Source organism: Pangasianodon hypophthalmus, chromosome 14 (genome assembly GCF_027358585.1).
Source record: "Pangasianodon hypophthalmus isolate fPanHyp1 chromosome 14, fPanHyp1.pri, whole genome shotgun sequence".
NCBI classification, from domain to species: domain Eukaryota; kingdom Metazoa; phylum Chordata; class Actinopteri; order Siluriformes; family Pangasiidae; genus Pangasianodon; species Pangasianodon hypophthalmus.
Window position 1 is genome coordinate 5,179,834 of NC_069723.1, and position 21,917 is coordinate 5,201,750.

At 39.7% G+C, this 21,917-nt stretch overlaps 1 long non-coding RNA gene across 2 annotated transcripts; it reads left to right on the forward strand.

Annotated features, from left to right (window-relative positions):
- Positions 1 to 502: 502 nt before the first annotated feature.
- LOC128320143 (uncharacterized) lies at positions 503 to 15,039 on the forward strand. Of its 2 annotated transcripts, none has more exons than XR_008303598.1 (7): positions 503 to 931; positions 9,114 to 9,265; positions 9,568 to 9,652; positions 10,987 to 11,298; positions 11,405 to 11,576; positions 11,666 to 11,810; positions 12,003 to 15,039. It is a non-coding gene; the product is annotated as an uncharacterized LOC128320143 (long non-coding RNA). The 2 variants fall into 2 exon arrangements; XR_008303599.1 differs by having other exon boundaries at positions 11,666 to 11,800.
- The last annotated feature ends 6,878 nt before the right edge of the window (positions 15,040 to 21,917 follow it).

Below are 21,917 nucleotides of genomic sequence, written 5' to 3' on the forward strand. Positions count from 1 at the left end.
CAATGTTACTGCCAAATTATAACTTAAATATAATACTTCAATCATGTGGGATATATATTAGTCTTTAGCAAGCGATCTTGCAGAAATCAGTACATACAGCGTCTATATGATAAAGTCGCAGTGCTTAGGAAAGACTTTTCCTCTAAGTTCACCATCATTCTCAGGCAAATAAAAGCTTAGGTTATTAAACATCGAGCAGCTGCTCGGTAACTGTGGGAAAGCGTGGAGCGGAAAAAGCGACCTTTCTGTTACAGAACTGCGGAACAGTGAGGAGCTTTTCCCCTTTAATTTGTTCAAGCAAACCTTCAGCGTCTCAACACAGAGCAGTACATTTTTTACTCAAGCAAATATTGTTTTACATATAAAGGAAAAATGTTGACGTTTCAAAGAACAGCTCGTCATTACCGTTTCAGCACCACAGACAGCGGTCTCTTAGCCGGGCTGGCGCGCGTGCGGACTGCCGAGTTAGGAAATGACGTCAGACTCAGGGGCGAAACTGCCGCTAAGCAGGTGGGCCAGGGCGCTGACGTCACTGTGAGCCAGCGGAACACTGCAGAATAGTGAGATGGAAAGGTCGGATCATTTTACTGACTTGGATCTTTGAATCGCGTTCAGCAAAATGAACGAATCTTTATCTAAGTCATTTCCCCCAATAGCCAAATTCCCCCAAGACGTCTACTTAATTCAATGTTATGGAAAAGAACCGCCATGACAGAAATTCACAAATTTATAAACTGTAAGAAATGAAAAAGCTAAAATTTTAGACCAGAAACGCGTCGTGTAACTGTAAGAATAAAATTAAAATGCGACTCCAGCTTGTTTGTAAGGAAGGCTGGGAACTAATTTCTGTATCCAATACAGAATATATTATATGTGGCTGTCACGTCACATGACAAATGAACGAAAGACTCGGACCGGAGAAGAGACTCGGGTAGGGAACTAATCATTTCTATTAACTGTACAGAGCCTGGGAGTTATTCTAACCAGTGGGATGTGTCAGATTAGTTACATGATTTGGAATACGCTAACTGCCAGTCCAATCACATCGCTTTGTTTATTTGAACCTCTCTTTCTTACTGTAGCGTGTGTATTTCGAAAAGTTTTTTTTTTTTTCAAAACAAACTTTATTTGTTTATGAGCGCTGTTTCATACAGAGTGCAAATATGTGTAAATGCCTTTATTTTTTATTTGAATTTTTAAGTGTGTGTGTGTGTGTGTGTGTGTGTAAGAGAGAAAGAGAGAGCGAGAGAGAGAGAGAGAGAGAGAGAATGATTTGTTTTGGACATCATCAGACCTCAGCGTCAGTTCTCAACCATATGACACTGCTTTGGCCGAGGCCTAACTGTACGACACCTGACACCTCAGTTTTTCCTGAGTCCCGAAGCCTTTTAGTCTGAGGCGCGATGCCGTTTTGTCATAATGGCTGAGAACTGTCGCTGTGGTCTGAGGATGTCCTAACATGGTACTTGTTGCTTGGTTTGTGCTTTGCTATTGCAGTGTTGGATGTTCAGCTGGTGTAAACAGTACTGGTGGGGTCTGGGTATATTTTAAAAGTGTGTCTATGAGGTAGTGTTTCTGCCAAAAATGTGTTCGTTTTGCGACTGTTTTGTCCAAGGCTGTGTAGAAACCCACTGCTGTTACATAATTTTAAGGTTAAAAACGAGCTGCTGATGTGTATTTGCTTTTGCAGTGTGGTCATTAAAAAAAAAAAAAAAAAAAAAAAAAAAAACTTCCCATTGAATAAGTATTTTAAGCTTCTGGCTGGGGACTCTTATTTTGAAAATTATCTGATTAAGCAAAAGAGCAGCCATTTCAGTTCAGTTTGCTTAGCTCTCTGAAGCATTAAGCTCCATGTGACTGCTGCTCCAGTTATTTTGTAATGTTCAAGCCTTCAAAAGCATTGTCATTTCACTCTCATTCAAAGCATTTTGGAGTAAACATCAGGAGTTTTGGAAACTATACCCTGGCTCCAGTCTTTATTTGAATGGAGTTTGGCTTGCTGCTGAATTGTGTTCACACATAAGGAAACACACAAAGAGAGCAGTATAGTGAAATGACATAAACTCAGCTGGCTGAACATCCTTTTAGAAGCACATAGCGGAACGTAGCAAGCATCATGGCCGAAAAGTATCCGAAAGACACCGCCCCAGAGAAAAAACAGAGAAAGGGTAGCAGAACATCTGACGCATTTCCTAGAAGTTAAAGTTCCACAAGGACGTCAGGATCCTCACGATCTTCAGTTGGTGTTGCTGCAGCAAGGGCAAGAGCTAAGGCGGAAGCTGCACGAGCTACTTTTGCGGACAGAGAAATTGAAATTACGGTAGACAAAGCTAGACTAGAAGCCAACTTGGAAGCTCTGCATCTTGAAAAAGAGGCTGCAGCGGCTAGCATGGTAGCAGATATATTAGAAGCAGAAGCAGAGCTCGAGGGTGAAGAGCTGTATGACAGAAAAAGTCACTCTTCAACAGCACAAGGCACAAACGAGCAGGTCAGGGACCAAGCCACATACATCAGTGAGCAGGTTGACTTACCCACCAATCGATCTCAGGATTGCAAATCCAAACTAGACCAAGATACAGATTTGAACCAGTTTACCTCTCAAAGTGAACAGAATACAGTACAGGTAAACGATACCCAGTATGTTGCACTTGATGCATGGCCTTTGCCTTCATCTCCAAGACAGTCAAAAATACAAAAGGTAAAATTCCCAGGAGACATAAAAAAGAAGTTGACCAGTAGATGGCAGCAACCGTCCAAGTTCAATGGTATAGGATGTCCTAACACGGTACTTGTTGCTTGGTTTGTGCTTTGCAGTGTTGGATGTTCAGCAGTAAACAGTACTGGTGGGGTCTGGGTATAATAAGTCCTTTGGCTCAACACTCAGAAAGTTCTGGCACGATGGATCTAGTGAAGTATGTAGCGCGTCGAGAGCTAGTTGAGCAGTGCCTTAACACAATTTGATGATCGCCCTGAAAGTTACAGAGCCTGGAGGTCCTCTTTCAGTAACACAATCAAAGACTTAGGTCTTACAGCCAGTGAAGAGCTAGACTTGTTGTCAAAGTGGCTCGGCAAAGAATCTTCAGAATATGTGAGACGTCTCAGGGCTGTTCAGCCTTAATTTAAGATAGCTTGCAGATCTTTTAATGGGACTTCTCTCAGCAAAAGAAGATGGTTATGTACCAGGCTTAGCTTATTTAGACACTGCTCGTGGCATCAGGCCCATAGTTTAAAAATTGCCTTACACCTTACAAGAGAAATGGATTTCTCAAGGCTCGAAGTTCAAAGAAGAGATTGGTGTCCCTTACCCTTCTTTCTCCTTCTTTACTCAGTTCATTTGTAACCATGCCAAAACTCGTAATGATCCCAGCTTTGCCTTTTCCAGTAGTTACTGTCAACAGTATGAAGAACCTCCTCTAAGATGCAACTTTAAGACACCAGTGTCAGTACACAAAACTGAAATCTCTCATGGCGCATCTCAAGACAAAATACCATCTAAACACGATCCAGCCAAATATTGTCCCATCCCTAATAAACCCCACCCATTAAGGAAATGTCGAGGCTTAAGACTGAAGACCATCAATGAATGAAAGCTTACCTGAAAGAGCAAGGGATCTGCTTCAGGTGCTGCTCTTCATCATCACATTTTGTTCATGATTGGAAAGTCATTCTAAAGTGTGATGAGTGCAACACTGAAAGTCAAAACTCAGCTCTGCATCCTGCTCTGCCCTCATGGGCAACCAAAACCCCAAATCCCCTATTGCAGCGTGGTCTTTCTATGAACTCATGCACCAAGATATGTCTTGTTAAACTGTTTCCTGAGGGGCTTCCAGAAAATGCAGTAAAGATGTATGCTGTGCTCGATGATCAAAAGCAACAGGTCTCTAGTCAGGTCAGAATTTTTTGACTTATTCAACATCAACAGCAAAGCATCCCCTTACAGCCTAAAAACGTGCTGGATTGATTGAGTGTTCAGGAAAGAGGCAAGTTCAAGCAAGTGGCTATCAGATTGAAGCAGCTAATTGTGGAATTAGTCTCAAGCTTCCAACATTAATCGAATATGATGAAATACCCAACAACTGTGATGAAATTCCAATGCCAGAAGCTGCCCTCCATCAACCTCACCTCAAGCATATTGCATCTGAAATTCCAGCTCTGGACTCTGAAGCCCACATCCTCCTGCTGCTTGGGTGAGACATAATCAGAGTTCATAAGGTGAGAAAACAAATTAATGGCCCACACAACACACCCTTTGGCCAGAAACTGGACTTAGGATGGATTCTGGTTGGTGCATAGGGGATGTGCACAAGCCTAGTGTTTCCAGTTTCAAGACAAATATCTTAGAAAATGGAAGACCCTCACTGTTTAATCCTTGTACAAGTCACATATACATTAAAGAAAAAAATCACCATCAGTTCAATGGCCCTGCATACTCCTCATAACTGTACAACCCATTGGAACATGAGCAAAGATAATCTTGGCTGTACTCTTTTTAAAAGAGCGGAGAATGACAGTAAGCTTGCACCCTCCGTCGAAGATGAAGTCTTTTTGAAGACAATGGAGAGGTTTTTCAGGATGATTCCAACAGTTGGGTGGTACCTCTGCCCTTTAAGTCTCCACGACCAGTTCTTCTAAACAACAGAGAACAGGCTTTAAACCGTCTCTCTTCCCTGCGACGTACCTTAGAGCGGAAACCAGATATGAAAGAACAGTTTGTGACCTTCATGCAGAAACTCTTCGACAACAACCATGCAAAACCTGCAGCTACACTACCAAAAGGAACTGAGTGATGGTACCTACCATTATTTGGAGTCTATCATCCCAAAAAGCCAGATCAGATCAGAGTAATATTTGACTCCAGCGCACAACACGAAGGTATCTCTCTCAATAGTGTACTCCTCATGGGACAAGATCTTACAGTAATAATGGCCCCTTGGTGCCCGATGCATTTCAGGAAACAGTGTGTGGCTGTGATGGCAGACATACAACAAATGTTTTACTGTTTTGTTGTGAGGGAAGACCATAGAGACTACTTGCATTTTCTGTGGCACCGTGATAATGACCTTAACAAAGAAGTGGTTGAGTACAGGAAAGCCCACGTGTTTGGTAACAGCCCTTCCCCGGCAGTAGCAATCTGAAGATCACACGAAATCACTGAATCGCTGAAGATCACGTGAAAGGCATCAAAGACCTAGATCTCAGTAGAACAACCATGCCTACACAGCGCACCCTTGGTCTGAGTTGGGACACTGCAACAGATACGTTTACCTTTCAAGTATCAGTCAAAGACAAACCATTCACACGCTGTGGTGTCCTTTCTGTAATAAACAGTCTCTTTGACCCTCTTGGTCTTGTGGAACCTGCACTATGCAAGGAAGGTTTCTACTTTGAGGGCTATTAATCAAAGGAACAGACTGGGACACACCACTTCCAGAAAAGAAACGTTGTGAGTGGGAATCGTGTAGAGATTCACTGAAGGACTTGCAACACCTTCACATCCCTCGTTATTACACACCCAGCTCTCTTTCAAAAGCAAAGCACAAGGAAATATGCCTTTTCCCAGATGCTTCAACTAAAGCCATAGGAGCTGTAGCATATCTCAGGACAGCAGATGAAATCAAATCAGCACTGGCTTCATTCTTGAAAAAGCGAAACTAATACCACAAAATGAGCCTACCACACCCAGATTAGAGCTTTGTGTGGCGGTTTAAGCAGTGGAGATAGCAGAACTCATTGTTCAAGAGATTGATTTCCAGCCCGATGCTATTACTTTCTACTGTGACTTCTAGGTCTATCCAAGCTTCTCAGCTCATGAAATCTAATTGGCTTACAGGTCCAGCCTTCCTGCGTAAGCCATATGAAGATGACTTCATTACGACAGACAACTTTGTGCTTGTGGACCCAGATTCAGACAAAGAAATCAGGCCTCAAGTGACAACTTGCACTACAGAAATAAAGGACAAACAACTACCGCTATGCAAGTGGCAGAGAAGGACACCTGGATTCACACATTGCAAAAAGGCTTCCCTTCCTCTTCTGGACAGTGAACTAGTGGAGGTTCCACTGCTGAAGAAATAAAAATCCCTTAGAGGGACCAATGAACTGGATAATCTTTCTTAGTTTGAATTCAGAACTTATATTTGACATTCCACATGCACATACCATGCATTTGTGATGTCAATGTTTTAGAGAAGTTGTGGCATTGTTTTGTTGTTTAAGGTGAAATCCTTCCATGGAAGGCTGGAAAAGTGTGTATCATCAAAACTAAAAACACTCCAAAAAATTGGTTTTGTAGATTGTTTGGCCATTCTCCTAACTGTCGTTGCTGTGACCCGAACAAAGAAACACAACCCTTATTGGTACAATGAATCTCTACATGTTAACAACGCTGTTCTGCCTATGAGATCCATGGCATCTAACCAGTTTTATGCTCACAATACTTTCTGGCAATTTGTTAATTTCACAGTTAAACAACATCTGATTTCTGAAGAATGCTACATCTGTGTACATCTTCCTGCAAATGCAGAGATTTCTTTTGCCTTGGTGCCTGCTGAGCCTTCACTTAATTATTCCATTTGCACTGTGGCTTTAATAAGTGAAGGATCATTGGATAAATATGAAACTCCTTTAGGTTGGACCCGTAACCCTTATTTAAGAGGTAAGGAGCGATTCAATATGACTCGGCAAGGTACCTTTGATACAGATGCTTACATATGATAACTTCACTATGTATCCCATGTCCCTTTTGCAGCTGGTGCGACCTAGCAAAATAAAATATCATTACTGCTTTGAACAAAAAGGGACACATAAAGTGGGACATTTACCAGTAATTGTATAACTACATATTTTGAGTGTGACCGAAAGGCCTCTTGAGTTAACTGTATTTGTACAAAAAATGCAAACTGTTCATGGTCTCATCCTGGGAGAAATGGAACTAATTCTGTTACAGATTGGTATTGGGTCTGTGGCACTAGAGCTTTCGCTTCCCTGCCATATGACTGGTCAGGGCATCGCTCTTTAGTTAAGCTGTTAGCACCTTTTGAGTTTATAGCTCCAAAACGATCTCACAGTAAACTTTTCATAGATGTTGTTCCTCCAGAACATAGATTAACTACTAAGTGGCACCGTTTCTGGACTTCATTATTCTCATCATGTGGCACGGTAGAACGGTAATGAAAAAATTCATTATTGTCTGGTCGTTTTTCCAAACGTAACTTCCCAGGTCATCTATGGTATTAAAAGGAACTGACAGCCCTTCGTTTAACTGCATTACAGAAAAGTATGGCTCTAGACATCCTGTTAGCTGAAGAAGGAGGGGTATGCCATCTTGTAGGTAGGTGATAGATGCTGTAGCTACATACCTCCTAATGATGATGCTCATAGTAATATCACTATTGCACTTACTCAACTACGTTCACTAACCGATGAGTTACGTAACGATGAACATGGAGATAACGCTTGGCCAGGTTTCTTTGGTTGTTTGGCTGGTTCTCACCTTACATGTCTATAATTATTCCTACTGTTGTGTTTTTGCTGATATTCCTTTGTGGACCATGTATCGTACAATGTATTCAAGCCCTGATTAACGAATCATCATAAAATCTTTGAATTCTCAGTATGTACATATCCGTTCTCGTGTCTGTCCTGAAGATGAAGAATATACTGATCTATTTCCATTCCCTGGTGATTATGATCCTCCAGAGAATACTTACCAAAGGGAGGAATGTGATGATAAAATTTACCGTGGAATTCTTTGATTATGTAAGTGATTATTGTTACTAGTAGTTGAACATATATCCACCTCATGAATGTACTATTGTTTGAATCAAAGGCCGTAAGTGCTGCCTTGTTCCTGCTATTTTAACCCTCTGATACATTGGGAACAAAATTACCCAGACTTCTCAGACTTCTCTTTTCTGTTTCTTCTTCTATTTGTGATTATATATAGTCAAGTAAGCATTGTTAGATACATGATGTCCTGCTTTTGTCTAAAAGGCACATAAGTGATTATGATGTTGACTAATGCCTAATAAACCCAATAAATAGCCTCTGTAATGAAGCTTTGGCAGAAGTGCTCTTGACTTGTCACAGAGTGCTTGTCAGTTCTCAAGAATCATACTAATACAGTAATATGTCTTTTGCCTGAGTTCTGTCTCTTCAAATTCTTATAGGTGGATTTCCACGACATGAGCAATATTTTTTAGTCCAAATATTTTAATTTTATACTGTAAGTTTAACTCAGTAGCTGCATTACCATTGTTGTTATTGTGTTTCTACATTGTGTCAGTATGGTTCATTTAGAAGAGCACTGATGTTTCTGATCATCAACTCATTGTATTGCACTGTTCTTAAAGAACTGGACTTAACTATTGAAGTATTTTTTTGAAAATGTTATGTAAGTTTATAAGTCATGTCACCTGCATTACCAGTTGTTGGGATCGTATTATCCTGTTATCTTGACCTGGTTCACATAGCACTGCTGACTTTGAGATCATCAGCTTTTTGTATCTGATGAATTCTCAATGAATTTTACTTTTTTTTTTTTTTTTTTGAAGGGAATGTTTTATTAAAATGTTACTGTTGATGTACCTCTTTCAGGGTCATGCATAATTTGATGCGTGGAAAAAGTCAAAATTGTGAAAATAATACTTAGAAAGTCATTATTCACCAAATATGCACTAACACACTGTTTTCTTCTCAAGCCACTATGTGCTAACTCAAGTGTGCGCATCAGGCACTGAAAACGCTATTTAGAGAATTTCAGGGCGGCAGGAGCTTGCCAGGGTAGTTTTTCTAACAAATGCATATATGCACATGCATGAATTGCTTTTCCATGACATTTTTCACATGTCTATGTTAAAACACGTGTGCTCTTCAGGGTCTGAAAATGCTAAGCAGAGTTAAAATTGCGGTGCTGTTGAAAAGTCTGCGTGTACAGAGTTAATCCAACTCAAATTGGAGTTAATCTATAAATCTGGATTGAGTTTAAATTGTTTTATTTCAGTCTCTGTGAATAAAAAGTTGGCGTCCAAACGGAGTGTTACAGCTTTTGTTTCAAAATCAACTCCAGCAGTGCTGTTATCAACATCTATTTGCTTTCTTACTCCAAAATTTAGAGCAAAATTTAGTCTGCAGCCTGAACGTGTGACGGAGGGTCAGAGCTCCTTAACTGATGAGTCCAGAGCAGAAATAGATGGAGATATCTTTGATGAGCTTGTAAAATCAGGTGCCCTGATCTTCAAGGTCTCTACTGGACAGCTTGTAATAGGTAAGAATATTCAGGAAAACAAGGACGTTTGATAGATTTAGAATTTTTATATAAATGTCATGGTCATTATGAAATCATTTCAAAAACAGTGCATTTAAACTTACAATCTGTTTTCATTTACTAATTTAGAGATTATCATCTTTAATCCATTTTATGGCTTTTGTTCTGATTTAAATGGAAAAAAAATAATGTGAGCTGTCCTGGTTCTTGGATGATATTTTGTAGATTTGCATGTTGAACTGTTAACTGATGAATCATCATCTTCAGCACTCTACTGTCCTTAGTTTCATCAAATTGATCAGATTTTACAGTTATCCTGGAATCAACCAGAAGGAAAAGGAGTCCAACAGCCTCTATGCCTCTATGGATCGAGATGAAGCAAGGCAGGTAAACTTTGAGTAAATATATTGACATTCTTAATTAACTAATTCTAAAGTAAAATATGGTAAATATTGGTCTTTTTTTTTAAATCACCTTGAATGGTTTTAGCAGTTGTGTTCTCTTTCTTCGGGAGGGTGTCAGAACTCAGAGTCCCTCTCTGAGTGGACACACTCAAGGGTGGACTGTACTCTCTGCCAATTCCCTATATTTCACTTATTGTTACTCACTGAAAAATAAAACTTAATGAAGAGTCTTCAGTCTTTGGATGAGGAGAAGCAAACTTCTTTATTGCAGTACCAACACAGCACGTTCCAATGAGCTCAAAGAAGGTGAACTGCCGCAGCGGTGACACCACAATCTCACGCAGGAGAGTTGAGTGCCCCAAGTCCTCCAAATTCCCTTGCATACATACCTAGACGCCTGCTGGCGCCACCCCCTTTTGGTCCGCCTATGTCAATAATTTCCCATTATCTTCAGTTTAAACCATTTTGACTCGTCCTATCCTAATTTACATACACTCCCACTATTTACCATTATCCTCTGACTTTTCTCCTCCTACTGACCTTTTGTCATCGTCTGTCTTCTTAGAATTTCCCCTTAATGTCCAGTTACCCAGCCTTGTTGACTTGTTACCCAGACACATCTTCTGAGACTCCGCATCCTGTTTTTCTTGTCTGAAAAATGGGGTTCTAAACCACATTCAGACTCCTCATCTTGTTTTGAGATGTCTCCTGACATAGAAGGGTCAAAGAAATGTTTTCTGTCTCCATGCCATTATGTTGTATTATTCTGCAGATGGTTGATACTGTTCTGAATGATAATCCAAAGAGTGAAGAAATCTTCATGGAGTATGATAAAACCAAAACACTAACAGAAGCAAAACAGAAACTGATGGTTAACATTCTGGTAGCAGATATGATAGAGTCACATGGGTAAGAATTCATAAAAATCTGCACTTAAACATTATTTAAAACCTGCACTTCATCTAAAATGATTACAGATTCAAGCAGTGACAGAGGATTCCACCATCAAGTGTGCAAAGTAATCATGCATTGTGAATCGTGACTCTTTTTCCATATCTACAAGATCTATATTCTAAAAATGGATATGTGAGTTTTTATTAATTCATTCTCATGCATTAGAGTGCAGAATGGATTTTCTGACAGTTTTCAGTCTTTTCTCTATTTTCTATTTTGCCTACATGATGTCAGGCTATAAAGTTTTTGCAAAATGTGTGTATAAATTGCTATTATTTGTAGATAACTTGGGTTCTGAATCATTACTATTTAGGCATGTGTATGTTTCATGGTGTGATACAGGAACACTTTTATGACCCGCAGGGTAATACAGGCTATCTTGCATGGAAGATCAAGGCAGTACAGCGAAACACATCAGTTGTCTCCCAGTGTCATTCCAGGCCTATTCATCTGGATAGCCCAAAGAGCCATCAAGAATCTCTTTTAACTGATGAACTGCTCTTCTGTGAAGAATGCAGAAAGGCATTATCTACAATGACTCACTCTGATGATGATGCCTCGATCAAAGGAAGAAGGAGAGCAACTTTTGAGCATAGATAGAAACTGGTTCATGATGAGGATGCTTCATTTTCAATCTTGGATGTGTTTCCTCACTTCTTAGATGTGCCTGGATTGGTGAGAAAACATTAGCTTTTTGTTCTTTCTAAATCCTACCTAATATGAAGCTGAAAGGAATCTATATATTGAAATATGTGAGAATTCTGTGTGTTCTTCTTTAAAGATTGACTGGAATTTCTCCATGATGTTTGGAGATGAGATGTCTGGAAAATTCCTGGCGAAGTGGCCTACATATTTCAAGCCCAAAGTAGTTGCTGACTGCAGGACTCTCCCCCCAAATGCATATGTTGAAGAGCTGCTCTCAGCACTTCAGCCTGAACCTGAGACCAGCTGTGGTCTGTTTTAAAACTTAATTTCAGAAATTGATGTATTCTTGCATTTTAATCCTACTTTTATTTGGCTAACCTATACAGTTTGTCCCTAGGATGGGATGGTGAAATGTCATCAATTCTCTTGCTGTTGCATCTTCTCTCCCCAAAGTCAAGAGGGCATAAAAAAACAGCGAAGATCAGTTCGGCTCAAGCTGCAAACAGTCTTGTATCTTAAGGCATATCTTAAGGTACGTCAAGGTTAGTTTCTGTAGACACCTGAATTTGGTTCTTTGTCAGAAATAAATATTTTTAGGAATTTATGAGCTGCAGCTAATTTTTAGTTAAAAGGGAATGTAAATTTTGTTTGTGCCATTTAACAGAGAAATTATTTTATTGCTTTAATATACACTACTTGAACTAATCATAACATCATTTGCCCTATTGCCACAGGAAGGAGCCAGTCTCACTACCTTCCTTGAGCAAGCTGAAGCAAGACAACCCTTTCTCCTCTGCATTGGTGAGAAAAAGAATAAAATCAGAAGGTTCTGCATCATCCTTGACCAAAAGGCTATCCTATGCAAGGCTCAGACATCAGTGGCAGTTTTTGATGGGCTGTTTAAAGCTCACTATGTCTTCAGTCTCTGTGATGGAGCTCTTTGCAATTTTTATACATTCGTGCAGACCACAATCTATAATATTGACGTTGGAAGGAGAGCCCACCTGTCAAGGAACTTTAAGCATGTCTGCTGCAGCGAGATGGTTGAACTGAGCCTTTGATCCTTAGTTCAGAGAAGTTTACCTGTTTTGTTTGTAAAGCTGTTGTTGTTCCTCTTTCGGCTGCTCCCGTTAGGGGTCGCCACAGCGGATCATTAATCCGCATATTTGATTTGGCATATTTTTTAGGCCAGATGCCCTTCCTGACACAGCCCTCCCCAGTTTTTTTTTTTATCCAGGCTTGGGACCGGCACTAAGAATGCACTATTGCACACAACCCTAGTGACTGGGTTTGGTTCCCTGGCTGGGACTTGAACCCAGGCAGCAAAGGTGAGAGTGCTGTGGCCTAACCACTAATCCTCCAGGGATGTGCTTTGTTTATAAAGTGCACCATGAAAATTATTTTCACCTTTGTCAGCACTTAAAGTTTCATCCTGGCAAAGCATTACATCTAAAATGTGGGGAACCGGGATGCCCTTTATCTTTTTTTGCACATACAGTGGCTTCAGGAAGCATCTCAACACTGTTCACATATACACTCTGTGAATCAACAAGCCAGGATGTCAACACGCAAGGAAGACACGAAGAGGAAGTTTCAAGTGATTGGCCAGTATGTACAGATACTGTTGACACTTTACATGTCCCAATTCCTACACCACAAAACTCTGTTACGACTGATCAGCTGGCATCAATGTCTGGTTCAATTGTTGCACACTTACCAGCATCAGGTCTCCCTTGAAGTATAGTTGAAACAATAGTTTGGTCTATGGAAGAAGTTATTAATGATGTTCAAAGCCACGCACAAGAGGAAGTTTTAACAACCTTTTCTCCTGAAACAAAGAGCTCAGACTTCAAAAATCGAGCACTGATTTATTCAATTTAACAATCCTTTTTCAGTGGCAAATAGACATAAACATTTTAAAGAAAAATGTAAAATAATGGAGCCTGTATAATATGTCATTGGTGTGAGGTTGGATATATGAAGAGATAGCACTACTGGGATATACAGCCAGGACCCTGTAACAGACAAGTATATATATGTACCTATTCTGGATACTCTCAAATAGATTTTCAAAAGCAAAGAATTAAGGGAGAGTTTTTTTTTTGCAAGAAAAACACAATAAAAATGGTATTTACAAGGACAATAATGATGGATCATATTTCCAAACCCTTTCTCTATTCCCACAGCATAGGTATGCTCTTCAAATCCTGCTCTATTATGATGATTTTGAAACCACCAATCTTTTAGGATCTAAAAGGGGAGTCTACAAACACGGCTGTGTATTTTTCTTTAAAAAATCTTTTACCCAAGTTTAACTCTGTGTTAATGAATATACATCTTGCAGTTCTTTTCTATGCTGAAGATTTGAAGAAATATTGTTTTAATGGGATACTAAAGCCTCTTACTGATGATCAGAAAATTTTAGAAGTTGAAGGGATTCAGCTTTCTTATTTTGAAAACTCTTTGTTTGGTTCAGTAATTCAAGTGAAAGGAGATAATCTTGCTTTAAATGACTACCTTTTGTTGAATCTTTCAGTGGAACACATTGCTATCGGTTTTGCTTCTCCAGTAAGGATGAACGTCAAACTATGTTTACTGAGGATCATCCTGGACTTATATAATGTTCAGACGAACTTCTTTCTGAACATTGTAAGGCACTAAATGAAAGTCCTATACTGCATTCACAGTATGGTGGTAAAAATCCCTGTGTGTTAAATTCACCACAGTATTTCCATATCATTGTCAATTACTCTGTTGATATGATTTGATGGAAGGTGTTGTACACCGTAAGCTGGTTTTTCAGTACTTTGTTAAAAAGGGCTGTGTCTCTGTAAACATGCTCTCAGACAGGATAGAAAGCTTTAGATATGGTTACACATATCATAAAAACCGAACAAGCAGATTAAAAATGGATGATAACAGCAAACACCTGGGTTGGAATGCTATCCAATCATGATGTGTTCTTTGCCATACTCTTATTTTTGATGATAGTTATTGGTCACTGGAACGTCCTTCTTCTTTTAATACAAATTATCAGCAGTTATAACTGATGGAATATGTTACTTGAAACATTTGATCTGGGATCAACATAATCTCTTCAAATCACTGTTTCCTGACAGGAAATTGATTCCCAAGCACCACGTGATGATACACTATCCAAGATGCATTAAAAAAAAATTGGTCCTCTTATCCATATGTGTTGCTTGCAGTTTGAAGATAAGTACTTAATTTTTTCTTAAAGGTCTGAGAAAAATTTTACAAATCTAATAAAATCTTTAGTAATTCAGCATCATCGACAATACAATTGGCTTTTCACTATGACAATTATTGTTTCAACAGATTTGAATGTGGCCCTGTAAAAGTAAAAAAACATTTGTAATTTGGATGGTGGGGAAATGCTTAGCCACATATTACATTTAGAGCCATTTTCAGGTGTTTCAACTACCAATTGGGTTAGAAATTATAGTTCTGAATATAACATTAATTTGTTTTATGTTAATCTTATGATCTCCCTGTGTTTAAAAAGATCTGTTATATGTGGCGAGCATGCTTTTATTTTTGCCTGTAGTGTTGATACACTGTACTTTGTACACTTAAATGCATACTGTATTGAGAAACTGAAATTGATCTGTATCTGTCACCTGTATTGATCTGTATTGCATTTACTTTAAACTATTTGATAAGAAATACTATAATGTGATTGATAACAGGGCATACAGTGCCATATTGTTACATTTTAAAAACAGATTGATGAATGTGTTTACAATTAATATAGTGTATATGTTTTACAAATAAAAACATGTTTTTTTCCAAAGTAATATTTAATTGTGTTTTTTTTGCTTTTGTATTACAATAGTGTTAATCCAGATAACACTAAAATTGTGTTATTACACTCTGAGTGGGTTCATTTCTAAGAATCCACACCAGTGTAAAATTTATTTTAAAATTTATTACACTGCTTACTATTGAGTAGTGTTAAATTTCATGAATTTTGATTACAGTGTCTATGTGCCAACACTTTAAAAAAGTGTTAAAGTAACTCTATCGGGAGTTGAAATATGAACTAACACACTGTTTTCTTAACGTTTTTTGCTTTTAAAATTGTGCGCTTCAAAAAGCTATTTCGAGAGTTTCAAGGCGCCAGGGGCTTGGGAAAGTGGTTTTTCTAACAAACACATATATGCACTTGAATGAAGTACTTTTCCATGACATTTTTCACATGTTTATGAAGAATAATAATATGAAATATGAATGTTTTTAATAAAATGCATTAATTGATATTAGAGTGTTATAAAATCAAAATCGTGAAAAATAAAGTTTGAAAAGTCATTATTCACCAAATATGCAGTAAGACACAGTTTTCATAACAAGACTGTATATGCTTTTAGAAGTGTATGCTTCGTCAGCTGAAAACACTATTTAGGGTGTTTCAAGGCGCCAGGGGCTTGGGAAAGTTGTTTTTCTAACGACCGAATGCATACACTTGAGTGAAGTTCTTTTCAATGACATATGATTCTTTACATTAAGATGCATAATTAGCTAATAAAGTGCTAAAAAGTCAAACCCTTTAGAAAGTAACCCTTCAGCAAATGTGCACTAAAAATCAGTTTTCTTATCAAACCTCTATGTCCAAACATAACTGTCTGGTTTGTGGGCTGAAAACGCTATTTAGAGAGTTTCAAGGGCGACATTCAGCAAGAAACAGTAAGAAAGTCATGCTCCACATGAGCTCTTCAAATTTTGCAGTTTTTTCACCTCTGGAGTGAACCAAACCTAAAAAACCTATATCAAATTGAAGATAAAAGAAAGAGGATTATTAAGATAACCATGATAACTGTGAGCTGATTAATTTTCCTTTAATTTCTTCTGCACTCTTCAACAATACAACTAAGCAGCACTGACACAGAGCAGTTTGGAGGACAGGCAGACAAATCAGACGATACTGGAATTAATTCACATTCAAGTTACAGGCAAGACTGAGTTACCATATACACTGATTATTAAATAAAAGATTATTACAAAATTAGTGGAATAGAAATAAGGAAGGTTATTTGTTGGCTAAGTAACTTATAGTTAAACTAGTAGCAGTCTGTGAGTGACAGTTAAAAAGTGACAGTTAGAAAAACAAATCAAAACAAAACAAAACAAAGAAAACAATGAAAGCTACAGCAGGAAAGCCCCTCCCCCTCTCCATCACATATCCACAAACTATTAAAAGTGCAAAGGACAAGAAAGCCTGTATTTATATACAGCCTGCTGAAGACAAATCCAGAGACTTTAATGGCAGACTTTTCACAACAAGGGGACAGGTTCATCACCACAAATCTGCTCCTCTACACAGAAGACTGTAATGCTTGGCACATGGATATCTGTAAATATTACAAAAGTATTCAAAAGCAAGGCACCTTGTAACGGTAGACAAATCAGATTCATGAAGAAGACGACACTAACAAGGCATTTCTCACTGTAAATATCGACCCTAATGGAACCATAATGTTCCTGGGGAGTGAAGAAAGTCTCAGCTCTGTCCAGACAAACTTTAACAGCATCAAAACACTGGCAGAGGCTGAGAAACTAACACAAGGAGCAAACAGTCATGCTGCAAAAGACTGTGAAGCCCAGAGCTCAGAAGAGGGGCTAGAGGGGAAGTTCTAGTAACTGAGACTCACAGTGGGAGCAGTCTATCACTCAAATCAGAAACAGCCTCTCCCTAAAAGAGACAGAGCTGGCAGAACTCAGGGAATTAATGCTCTCACATGCAACATCCAGTGAGCATGTACAACACCTGGTGAACAAACTCAATCACTTCACACGAGTTTAAAGCCAGTATTGAGAAGCTGAGAGGAGCGATAAGGGAACTGCAGCAGGACAGGAAGACCCTGAGTAGAGAGCTGAAAGCAGTCAGGGAGGAGCTGCTCCTCAGAGAAGGAGAAATACAAAGTCTGAGAGAACAGACAAAGAGCCTCCCACACACCTGCAAGCAGCAATCCAGCTCACCCAGCAGCCCACACTCTGACACATGAGTCCAACACTCCAACAACAGCAGCACCCCTGACAACACACGCAGGGGTGAGTTCCCCCAAGAGCAAGAAAATGCACCCCAGAATGCAGAAGTTGTCATCTTAATCATTTCAAATGGCAAGTTCATCAATGAAAAACAGTTCTTTCCTAATCACGAAACATTAAAACTGTCGTGCCCAAAAACAGTGTCCTACAACAACTGAGGAAACAACAACAAGGAAAATCTGGGTGAACTCATCATCATCCACGTGGGGACAAATGACCTGAGGACACAACAAGGGCGAGTGGCAGAATCAGTAACATAGGTGGCCATTAACGTACCACGAACCTTCCCAAATTCAAAAATAGTTGTCTCCACTGTCCTACCTAGAACTTCCATCCTTCCACCATAAAAAGAGTGAACACAGCCATCTCATGTGGATGTGCTGGAATGCCAAACATTCACCTGGCGTATCATCCTACACTAGATCTTCACCACCTCCATGACCACATCCACCTCCATAAAGACAGTGTTCATGTATTTGCTAAAACCCTTAAAGATGTTGCCCTGGGCCCCCAAGAGTGCCAGAGCAACAGCCAACCCTCAGCCAGTGAGACGCTTTCTCCTAGCACCGTGAAAAAGCATTGTCTCTCCACACACAGCTGAGCTTTACACTACATCCCCCAACCAAAGGCCTGCATCCTATCGCCAGCTCACTCTGCCCTCAGGCCCCCGCCAGGAGCTTCGCCACCCACATTCTGCCCCCCTGCACCTGCATCCTGGACCCCAACACCCACAGCCTGGACCTCCACACCCTGCACTCTATCACCATAAGCCTACACTGCAGCACCCAAGACCCCAGCACCAGCACTTCAAGGCCTTTTCCATGGAAACAAGAGCAGCAAAAACACAGAAGACCCAGAGCAGCTTCAGCAAGGAACACCGCCACCTCAACAGCGCAGCAGCCTGGTCCACACTCACATCCCCACCAGCCTGAGCAGGAGGAGCAGCCTAAAATTATAGACATACTCAGACAGTTTGTTTTAGTAACCTGATTAACATAAAATTAAATCAAACCGAATGCATAGCCAGCACCATTGATCTGATGCTAGGACTGTTGAACATTAGATCTCTTATGTCTAAAGCACTTATTGTTAATGAAACCATTACTGATCAGGAGTTTGATGTACTGTGTTTAACAGAAACGTGGATTAAACCAAACGAGTTTGTAGCATTAAATAAAGCTAGTCCTCCCGGGTACAGTTACATACATCAGCCCCATCTAACTGGCAAAGGAGGAGGCATCGCAGTCATCTATAAAGATAATCTAGGCATCACACAAAAACCTAGTCATAAATTCAACGTATTTGAAGTTCTTTATCCTAACATAACATACGTAGCCACTAAAAATAAGTCTACTCAGGTGATTCCAGTAATTATTATTTATAGACCCCCAGGGCCATATTCGGAATTTCTATGTGAATTTGCGAATTTCATCTCTAACCCGGTTGTTTCTTTAGACTAAGCATTAATTGTTGGAGACTTTAATATTCATTTTGATAATCCAGATGACCCTCTAAGAACAGCAGTTGTGTCCATCCTTGATTCAGTAGGGGTTAATCAGAATGTAATAGGACCCACCCATAGTGGTGGTCACACTCTTCATTTAATACTAACATTCAGATTAAATATAGAAAATATAGTCTCCTTTCCACAGTCTGAAGCTATCTCAGGTCATTACCTCATCTCATTTAAAATGTGTCTTAATCATAATATATGCACCTTGCCACGTCACCGTGTTAAACGTACTTTCACGTCAACAACTGCACACAGTTTTATCAGTAATCTCCCAGATTTATCAACCATGACTGGATCACCGTCTGATCCCAAAGAACTTGACCAGGCAACTGAATGCTTAGAATCAACGTTCTGCAACTCGCTAGATAAGGTAGCTCCACTTAAAAGAAAAATAATTAGGGAGAAAAAGCTAGCACCCTGGTATAGCAATCACACACGAACTTTAAAACAGACCACTCGAAAACTAGAATGTAAATGGCGTCAAACTAAATCGGTAGTATTGCAAATAAGTGAAGTGACTTGTGGCCAAGTATGGTGACCCATACTCGGAATTTGAGCTCTGCATTTAACTCATCCAAGTGCACACACACAGTAGCGAACACACACACACCGTGAACACACACCCGGAGCAGTGGGCAGCCTTTTTTTGCTGCGGCGCCCGGGGAGCAGTTGGGGGTTTGGTGCCTTGACCATTCACTCAGGTTTGTCGACGGTGGAGTGGCGGGCTGCCTTATGTCCCTAGGTGCCCTCATGTCTGTGTTAGCTTTTGGCTATCCCTTTTAGTTATGCTGTCATAGCTAGTCTTGCCAGAGTCCCTTCTCTCTCTCTCTCCCTCACTCTCAGTCTAGCTACACATGCTACTTCTGAGATGCCAGTAATCCTGACCACTTCTGCTCCCCGGAACTGCCTGATCCATCCTGATGCCCTACTTCAGGTTGGAGTTCTCATCGGTTGAGTTTGCTCGCTGCTGCTGGGGGTAGCCCCATATGGACGGCCTGAAGAACCATTTGGATTGCTGGGGATAGTACCACCTGGGGGCTGTGGAGATGGCTTGGGGATCACATATGGGGAGCTGTATTGGCTTGGGACTGCGATTGCTGTAGTGGCTTTGGGGCTGCAGTTGCCACAAGCACCTTCGTACTCAGGACTCCATCAGTGGACAGTGAATAGATTTTAACCAGCCGGATTTATAATTGCACTATCCGTTGCAACCAGATGAGGATGGGTTCCCTTTTGAGCCTGGGTCCTCTCAAGGTTTCTTCCTCATATTGTCTCAGGGAGTTTTTCCTTGCCACTGTCGCCTCTGGTTTGCTCATTAGGGATAAATTCACAGGGATAAATTCACATATTTACAATATATTTTTTGTGAATCCATTTATTTCTGTAAAGCTGCTTAGTGACAGTGTCCATTGTTAAAAGCGCTATACAAATAAAATTGAATTGAATTAAATTGAAAGAATTACATGTGGGAGAGGTTCAAAAGGCATCAGAATCTGGCACAAAATAAAAATTGATAAATACATCTAAATAATTAAAAAAGAAGTGTCTCACATCTGGCTCAAAGTCAACAAACACCTTAGCCAAACAACAAAAGATATTTTCTCATGTGCCCTTTACTTATTCCTTCCTCTGAATCTCCATACTATTACGAAGGCATCTTTGAGACTCTCCATAGGTAAATTAACCACTTCCAGGCCCAGGGAAGTGTGTTGACTTGTGGGGCTCTAAATGCTAGCCCTGGACCCCTACCTGACTACACCACAGATAATGGGAACAACTACATTTTTGTACAGAGCTTCCCACAAAATATAGTAAACTTCCCAAGGAATAACTCTGATGACTATGTGAATGAAAATGGGAAGCTTCTGATTGAGCTCTGTCTGAGCCTTGGTCCTAGGGTGAGAGGAGACTCTTGGAAGGTATAACTATAGTTCATTTCATGGTTGCTCAGAAGTTGATTACATGATCACAGACTTAGAACCATTCTCTTTCAAAGCATTCAGAGTCAAACCACTAAGACCCCTATCAGATCACAGCCAAATTACTGTGTATTTCAAAAGGGGCGCAAAATTAAGAATGCCATTACTAAAACTGTTCAACTTCGTTCTGAGTGTTGGTAATTTCCCTGACACCTGGAATAAAGGACTCATCACACCCATATTCAAAAGTGGAGACATATTAGATCCAAAAAATTACAGAGGCATCTGTATAAGTAGTAATCTGAGGAAGTTGTTATGCAGCATCATCAACACAAGACTCATACACTTCCTTATCGAGCATGATGTCTTAAGCAAAAGTCAGATTGGATTCTTACCAAATTATAGAACATCAGACCATATTTTTACACTGTCTACTGTCTCAACTTACAGAAATTAGGATAGGGGGCAAAACATAACAGAACATAACAATGTACTCAAACAATAAACGTGGAATCAAAATTGGGAATAAACAAACTGAATTCTTCACTCGAGGGTGGGGTGTAAGGCAGGGCTGCCCACTGTCACCAAATCTCTTCCATATATATATATATATATATATATATATATATATATATATATATATATATATATATATGTATAAAGTTTGATAAAGTTCCTCCTCTATGCCTATGATCTGGTCCTGCTGTCTCCAACAGAAGACAGTCTACAGCAGAACCTAGACACACATGGTCTGCACACATTCTGTCAGACCAGGGCCCTGACTATAAACTCAATTAAAACAAAAGCTCTAATATTTCAGAAAAGACCTAGATGTCAGGGAAAGAGATATAATTTCACCCTTGGTATGACCAAAATTGATCATGCCACAAACTCGTCATACCTTGGGCTGAAATTCAGTGCAAATGGAAACCTTAACTTGGCTGTGAATGAACTGAAAGAGAAAGCAAGAGGGGCTTTCTATGCCATTAAAAATCTGTTCAATTTCAAATGCGAATTAGATTCTGGCTCAAAATATTCCAGGCAGTTATTGAATCAATTGCACTATATGGCAGTGAAGTATGGGGTCCTCTCCTAAATCATGAATTCGAAAAATGGGACAAAAAAACACAATTGAAGCCCTGCATACAGAG